Source organism: Lynx rufus, unplaced genomic scaffold, assembly GCF_022079265.1.
Source record: "Lynx rufus isolate CCGP_SWC_20201006 ecotype Redwood Valley unplaced genomic scaffold, mLynRuf1.p SCAF_1, whole genome shotgun sequence".
In the NCBI taxonomy this organism is placed as follows: domain Eukaryota; kingdom Metazoa; phylum Chordata; class Mammalia; order Carnivora; family Felidae; genus Lynx; species Lynx rufus.
Genome location: NW_025814823.1, coordinates 8,161,370 through 8,170,008, shown reverse-complemented (window position 1 = coordinate 8,170,008; position 8,639 = coordinate 8,161,370).

Below are 8,639 nucleotides of genomic sequence, written 5' to 3'. Positions count from 1 at the left end.
TGCTTTTACGATTTTCATCCAAAGTGAAGAGAGCACAAATGGTATTGTTTCGTACAGTTAAGACACGAAAAGATGGGTTTCATCTTTGAGCAAAAACTATTGGAGATCCAGTAAGTACATCAGGGCACTGGATTGAGATGGCTCAGGGTAAAAACAGCATGAAGGAGTTTAGCCATCTTTAAAGTATCTATCCTAAGATACAATTAGTAAATGTGATACGGAAGAGACTAGAAAAATGCACAAGCTGATGGGGTTACACAGTCGAGACAGAAGTGAGGGAAAAAATGTTACCGCTTAATCTCCCATAATGTGACCTAATTATCTGATTATCTGAAGAAAGAATATTGGTGGAATGATTTGTCTCTGTGGAGTCCATATAAAAGGAACAAAGAGGAAAGACATGTTCCTTTTTATCCAGCACGGTACAAGAGGGGCTAGATATACCCAGATCTAGAAGAAATGGATACTCTTATCGCTACACAGCGGGTATTTCTATGAGGCTGGACTATTCAATAAGATCATTTACATCCTGCATCGCAGAGCCTCAAGAAACCCCTTTTCTCCACTCCTACACTCACCAAATAATCCCTCAATGTCCAAAAATCCTGCTGACAAGAATAAGGTGTCCTAGGTTCAGTTCTCTTTTAATGAAATGCCTGCATATCAGAACCACCCAAGGAATTTTTTTTTTTAATCCCTGGAGATTCTGATCCAGTCAGTCTGGAGTGAGGTCTCAGAATCTGTTTTTTCTTTTTATAAATTGGTTCCCTATCATCCTCTGAAGGTGACCAATTCTTTTTTTTTAATTCTTTTTTTAATGTTTGTTTATTTTTGAGAGAGAGAGAGAGAAATAGAGTGTGAGTGGGGGAGAGGCAGAGAGAGAGGGAGGGAGACACAGAATCGGAAGCAGGCTCCAGGCTCTGAGCTGTCAGCACAGAGCCCGATGTGGGGCTCGAACTCACGAACCGTGAGATCGTGACCTGAGCCGAAGTCAGACGCTTAACCGGCTGAGCCACCCAGGCGCCCCTCAATCTGTTTTTAAAACTTTCCACGTGACTGATACACATCCAGATCTGGAAACTACTGGCCAAGTGAATTCTTCTCAGCCCTCTCCTAAATGCACATTAGAATAATCAGTGTGGGATGGGCAGTAAAATAAATACAAGTAAGCCTTTTCATGGGCCAGTGGTTTTCAGTCTTAGCTGCCATGGAGAATCACCTAGGGGGCTTTCAACATTGCCAATCTCCAGGCCAACTAAATCGGAAAATTTCTAGGAGGGGAGGGCGGACATTAGTATTTTTTCAAATCACCTAATGTTATCCAGGTGATTCCAGTATGTCTCGTATGTGGCCAAGGTTGAGAATCACTGCTTTCGATGAAGGGTCAGCAAACTCTTTTTATCAATGGCCAGAGAATAAGTATTTTAGGCTTTGTGGGTTATACAGTCTGTCACAATTACTCACCTGCCATCGAAGCACAAAGCAACCGTAGACCATATACTAACGAATGTGCACAGCGGTCCTCCAAAAAACAAAACAAGCAGCCAGCTGAATTTGGCAGGACTTTGCTGAAGCCCTGCTCTAGACAGAGAACACACACATTGTGGTTACTGGAGAGCTATGTCCTTCACTGTAAATATTGGCATTTTAAATCACAGAATGCATAAAATAATGTAAATATATAACTCTTGGTACAGTTCCTGACTCAGTGGGGGCTTGAAAAAGCAGTCTCATTTGATTAGCTCAACATAGTCCCGGGAGCCAGAATGATCTGGTTGTGCTCACAGGAATAAGTTTCTGGACCTACATGCCTTCAGATGGTTACTTAGGGACCGCTTTCTTGGGGATGATATACAGCTAGAATACGATCAAGATGGGACCTAGCCCAAATGGTTTCACTGCCAAATACTTAAGGAACAAATAAATCAACTCTGTACAAGTGTTTCCAGAAGACAGAAGCAAGGAACACTTCCCAACTCATTTTATGAAGTCAGCATTATCCTGATGCAAAACCAGACCAAGAAATTACAGATCTTCCTTGAGTTATACCCCAAGAAAGCCATCGTAAGTTGAAAGTATCCTAAGTCGAAAATCCTAACCTACCAAACATCACAGCTTACTTAGCCCAGCCCACTTAACTGGTCTCAGGGCTCTTATATTAACCTACAGTTGGACGAAGTCATCTAACACAAGGCCTGTTTTATAATAAAGTGTTGAATATCTCATGTAATGTACTGAATACTATACTGAAAGTGGAAAACAGAATGGTTGTCAGTGTGTCGGCTGTTTACTCTCACGGTCGCACAGCTACCTGGGGGCTGCCAATGCCCAGCATCGCGAGAGGATCCTACTACATATCGCAGCCTAGGGAAAGGTCAAAATTCCAAGTGCAGTTTCTATGGAACGTGTATCCCTTTCACACCATCATAAAGTCAAAAAATCAGAAGTCTAATATCCTAAGGTGGGGACTGTCTGTGCATGAAAAGTGAACTACTGTTAAATAAAGAAGACAAGTTAGGGGACACTCTTTATTTAACACTTCATGAAAATAGGACTCCATCTGGAGAATACCAAACTGGGCCAGAAGGCAGGAAGCTTTTACCAGAAAAAAGAGTAAGGAACACGGAAGTAAGTAGAAAGCTCAGAGATGGCTTGGCATTTGGGGACGGGTTGACTGGATATGCTGCATTTCTGGTCAAATGGGGCATTTACAGAGACACACTGCAACACTACAGACTAATATCTCTCATGAACATAACAAAGTCACAATAAAATATTAACAAATCAAGCAATATATGAAAAAGATAATACATCTGTCCAAGTGGAATTTATCTAGAGAACGCAAGTCTGGCTCAGCATCTGAAAATTACTTAATGCACGATACTAACAGATTAAGGGGGGGTGGGGGGGTGGGGAACACATGACTATCTCAATAGATACAAAAGAAAATTGTAACTAAATTCAAAATTCCGTTCATGATAAAAATTCTCAAAAAACTAGAATCAAGCTGATAAAGGGCATCTACCTACCAAAGAAACACACACACACACACACACACACAAAACTGTACAGCTAACACAATACATACCTAACAGTAAAAAGACTGGACACTTGTCCCATAAGATTGGGAATAGGGCAAGGATATCCATCAACTTTATGTACATTTTGCCTCAATAACCTTCAATTAAAAAGCCTATATTGATGCTGTGAAGCCAGCACTAATATATGCTTGAAGCCCTTGATAAAGGTATAATAGTTAGCTAGCTTATCTTGGGAAAGCCAGTTAGGTGGACCGTGAACAGATTTATACAAGCCAACCAAAAATCCCAAGGCTCCTGTCTCTCAAAAGTATTTGACTTCCTCCTTCTACACCTGCTGTGCTCAGAAGTGTGATCCCTGGATTACCATCATCACCTCAGAATTTGTGGGAAATGCAAATTCTCAGGCTTCAACTCAAACCTCCAGAATCACAAACTCTGGGGGGGTTGGGGGAGGCGTTGCAGTCTGTGTTTCTAAAAGCCCTCCCATGAGCCCCATGCACGAAAAAGTTTAAGAACCACTGCTGTATATAATACTAACAACCTCTGGCCTCTCGGCTTCATTTAGTGCGGGCCTGTGTTAAATGCAATTTTGCAAACAATTAAAACCACATCCATCTTCTTGAGTTAAATGTATCTAGAAGTATCTTGTATAAGGGGATCATACTAAGATTCGAAAAGCACATTCAACCTCTATTCTTTTGCACGTTCCTGAAATTCTTGGCATATAAAAATTAGCAGTCCTCAAATTCCTCCTCCACGCTAGATTTCTTTGGATTTGGCCTCCAGGGGGCATGCTAGGCTCTTAACACTAGCTCCGGGTTTGGGAATAGAGCACAGTGACAAGACAGTAAGGAATTGGTTTTCTCTGGTAAACTGACCCCCTCAGGTGAAAATGTCTTAAGAAAGAAACACCCTCTGTCTAAGTGAAGAAATTGCTTCCTTGCTAAATCACATTCCTACTTAATTCTTAGGGCTCTAATCAGTGCTCCGATTTTCATACATTAGATCTGGTAAGGCAGTGACTTCAACAACTGGGCCAATTCTGGAGCCTCACACTGGTTTTGCTACAGTACTATGCCTGTAAGACTACATTCTTTAGGCTTCGATAGGTTGGCTTGTGGATTTGAACTTGGTATTTACCTACTTTAAACTTTCCAGTACAGCCAGAAGCAGCCACTCCACCATCCTGACTTTTCCACATTCTGGTTGCCCAGAGCTTTGCTATGAATTGGGCATATGATTTCATGTGACCAGAGAACCACTGGAAAGACAGCTAGACTTCCTACCCAGATTCACTGCCTAACCTATCCCAGTCAGATAACTAACCCCTGCTTCCCACAAGTCTCTGGGGATGTGCTCCCCATAACACCAACTATCTGATGCCAATTTCCACAGCATTCAGAGATCCTGACCGGAAACAACAAAATGTACTGTTTATCTTAAGCACAGTGAATTTACTGGAATGATAGCGATGTGGGGAACAAAGGTAAAAGATAAAAATTAAGTTTCCTTACAACTTACAGCCCGTTGACAAGTCCTTGAGACCCAGAGTGACATTCCTCTGGGAGCTCAGTTGCCTCCTTGATGACACTTTGCTAAGGACAAAAGGCAATCTTAGCTTCACGTTATCCCAACCTCCAGGATCCTGTTACGTCTACTTTAACACATAAAAATTCCTTTGGAAACTTCCTTTCTCTCTACCCCCTCCACCCCCCCCGCAAATGTAAACAATCATCCTCCAAGCATATAGCCCACTGATACACATCTGAAGGGTGTCATGACTGAGTTTTTACTAAACAGTAATAAATTGCCTTTTCCTGACAAAAGCTAGTCTCCTCAGGATCCTGGAAACCTTGTTTCCAAAATACCTTGGAGACTTGTGCTATCCCTAACCCCATCCCAATCTGAAGGTATATAATCAGTCACTCTTCACAACCCCAGCGCAGCTTTCTGCCCACGGTCCTGTCCCCATGCTTTAATAAAACCACCTTTTTGCACCGAAGACATCTCAAGAATTCTTTCTTGGCCATTGGCTCCGAACCCCAACATTTTCTACATCAGTAGTAGCTTCAATAAAAAGCCAAAGAACAGGTAAGAAAATAATAGGGAGCCAATGGAGCTCCAGAGATAAAGCAGCAGGGACACAGCAATAATCATGCGGCACCAAAGGGCGTTATTTCTGCCAGTGATGAGCCACCTCACTGTCTTCCTCACGCCCTTGTTCTCTGGAGTCCAAGTCCAGGCAAGAGATTTGATTGGTTGACTCAGGTCACAGACCTGCCCCACGAGGCACCAGGAGCAGAGAGGCACGCCTTTACAGAATTCTACAGAGGCAGGTATGCATGATCTTCCCCCAAGGAAACACGTAATAGAGGAAAGGTGATTTGCCTAAAGAATTCTGAATGTTCAGAAAGTGAGAGTGGATCCCAGACAGCCAAAGTAAGACAAATGAATTCTACAAAGTGGAAGGTGAAATAAAGGGTATGGTGGGATAAAGCTAGTCTTGCCTGTCTTTGCCCAAAGCTAAACCCTGTTATAGAATATTTAAAAAACAAAAAAATCACCTTATTTTGAAAATGGCTAAAAGCAAAGTAAAGAAGAAAGCATATTTTCCCTGTCTTTTCTATATCAACTCTACACTCAGGTAACTAAATGGTAGATCACAGTAAGTTTCCTTCCAAGGGAGTAGTGCGGATAAAAAAGTGAAGAGGGAATGAATGACAGATTTAGAATTTTGCAACCCCTAATAAATAAATGAGCGCATGCATTGGGCGTCGGTGGCCACCAATAACACAAAATGAGAGCCCACTGGGCATTAGGTGTCTTTTTATGTCTTTTTATGGAACACTATTAATCGATCTCTTCCAAAATAATAGGCCTGAATGTGAGTAAATCTGTAGTTTCAACTAGCAATTTATAGGAAATGCAGAGGTGAGAAGAACATGTGAAACTGTATCACAAGGACACAAACAACAAAAGCTAGACTGTGAGAAGTTCTACAGAACAACTTGGTCTCTTTAACAAATAGCAAGTGAAAGAAAAGAGAAATAGATGGAGGTTGAACCCATGAATCAAAAGACAACTGCCACAAAACCAATCACAATGTGAGTTACTTGGATCCTGATTCAAACAAAACAGTTGCAAAAAAAGAAGTTTATAACACTTATTGGACTATCAGAAATCTGAATACTGACTAGACACTGAATTATAAGGAATTATTGTCCACTTAGGTATAATACTGCGGTTATGGTTAGCTTTATATAATGAAATAGTTCAGCATGGAATTGATGAACGAAATTTCTTTCCAAAAATATTGAGGGGGATAGTGGATAAAAAAATGTCAATGAAATAAGGCTGGTCATGAGTATATTATGGAACATGAGATTGTATGGTCTTTTTCTACCTACGTTCGGATGTCTGAAATTTTCAAGAAAAAAAGTTTAAAAAGAAGAACAATACAGCATTTCTTGTGCCTTATCAGTTCCTTTTATCTTCTCAAATTTTCCTAATGTACTGCCTACTTGGAAGCCACAGCGTATAATGGACCAAGACTATGGCTGCCCTTACTTGTCTTGATCTCATGACTTTCTCATGTGATCAGGCAAAACATCAAAACATCAGTAGTATTAAGTTCAGCAGTGTTTTCCCCTATGACTGACACAATATTTCTTTGGTCATAACTTCTCTAATAACTATGATTATGATAACTATGGTAACTAAAGTATCTCAAGTATATTCAAAATTCTGTGAAATAACATTAAATTAGGAATGCTAAAAATTAAATCCAGTACTTGAACCCCCATGGAATTTTCTTTTCAAATTAAAGGTCTATGTATTCACTAGAATGGTTAGGTTTAGGGCATCAGAGAGTGATGACAGAAAGGGATTATAAAATATAATACAATATAATCATATAAAATATAATACAGAAAACAAATAAAAAGAGTGGTCTAAGTCTTGGGTTAAAATCAATCCATCTCACCAAAAGTAAAACAGCCTAGGTGAAGTTGAAGCAGAATTTCACCTGGTCCTTCACTGACCCAAAGCCATACCCTCTGCGACCTCTATTCTGTCACAGAGATGAACAACATAGACTCTTCCTGTCTCCACTAGTTCAAGACGCTAAAGAAAAGCATAAAGACAAAGTACGACTGGCAAAGCAGGTCTACTGGCTCCAGAAATAAACTCGAGATCTGAAAGCAAACTGTAAGTTTTCTAAACTTGATTTATCTTTAAAAGAGGGGCGCCGGTTGGTTAAGCATCAGACTTCAGCTCAGGTCATGATCTCATGGTTCCTGAGTTCAAGCCCCGCATCGGGCCCTGTGCTGACAGCTCGGAGCCAGGATCCTGCTTCAGATTCTGTCTCTATCTCTCTGCCCCTCCCCTGCTCGTGCTCTCTTGCTCTCTCTCTAATATAAAACATTATATATATATATATATATATATATATATATATATACACACACACACACACACACATATACATATTATATACGTATATATGTATATATATGTATACATGTATATATATATGTACATATACGTATATATAAAGTCCCTTTTACTTTTTTCAATCAAAAAAATAACTGCTGAAATTCGATTCAAAAACTAACAGTATATTCTTATTCTTTAACATAAGGATCTATAATAAAACAAACTAAATATATACATTCTTAAACATTCATTGTACATGAAGGAATCTAAATTTGTTTTGAAATCATGAGCTAAACAGGTCCAAAAAGTGTCACAACATTCTTAGTTTTGCTTTATTCAAATATCAAGTCAAAATTTAGTTAATATATAGATTTTAGGTGCTTGATAAAAAAAATTTAATCGATGGTAAATTTCAGCGGAAGAGGATACACAACACAGTTTTTCAAAACTTCATCATCTATTTGTTCAGATCACCTTTTACATTCTTGCATGTCTGCGTTTGAAGGAGTAACGAAACACAGGCGAGCAATGGGTTGTACAGTGGTTATGTGTACTCCTGAAAGAGGGATAACACTGCAAAGGGCACAATTAAGGAAACATGGTACACCTATCAGCTGTATTTTGCACAGAGGGTAGGAAAGAGCCATCCCATGGCGTGTATGCCAAATAGTGCTTAATTTTTTGCCAACCGCCCCCAACATTTCCAGACAATAAAACCCACAAATCCCTTTATCCTCATATATATTGAGAGGCTTAAGAAAGAATTAGATTGCACCTTGTTAGGCATGCTTCCATCTTTTATTGTGAATTTTATCATTTTAATGTGAATAAAATGAATTTCAATTAGCCACCAACCTATGAAGTTCCCCTTGAACCCAAAGATAGTTCACAAGCAAAAAAAAAAAAAAAAAAAAAGACCAGGAAAATACTAAACTAATTCTTCAATAAAGTCACAGCCTCTGAAAGAAAAAATGCCTAATTAGAGTTGGACACCTAGACAGGTAACTCAGACAGCCCTGCAATGGACTCTAATGCAGGAACCCAAATAATTCAACTCCAAGCACATAGTAAAGACTGCAGGAATTAAGAAATGGCAAGCTTTTCAGCAGTGAGGTAGGCCAGAAGAATTAACTAATTAATGCCAATGACTCTTGCTAATACAAA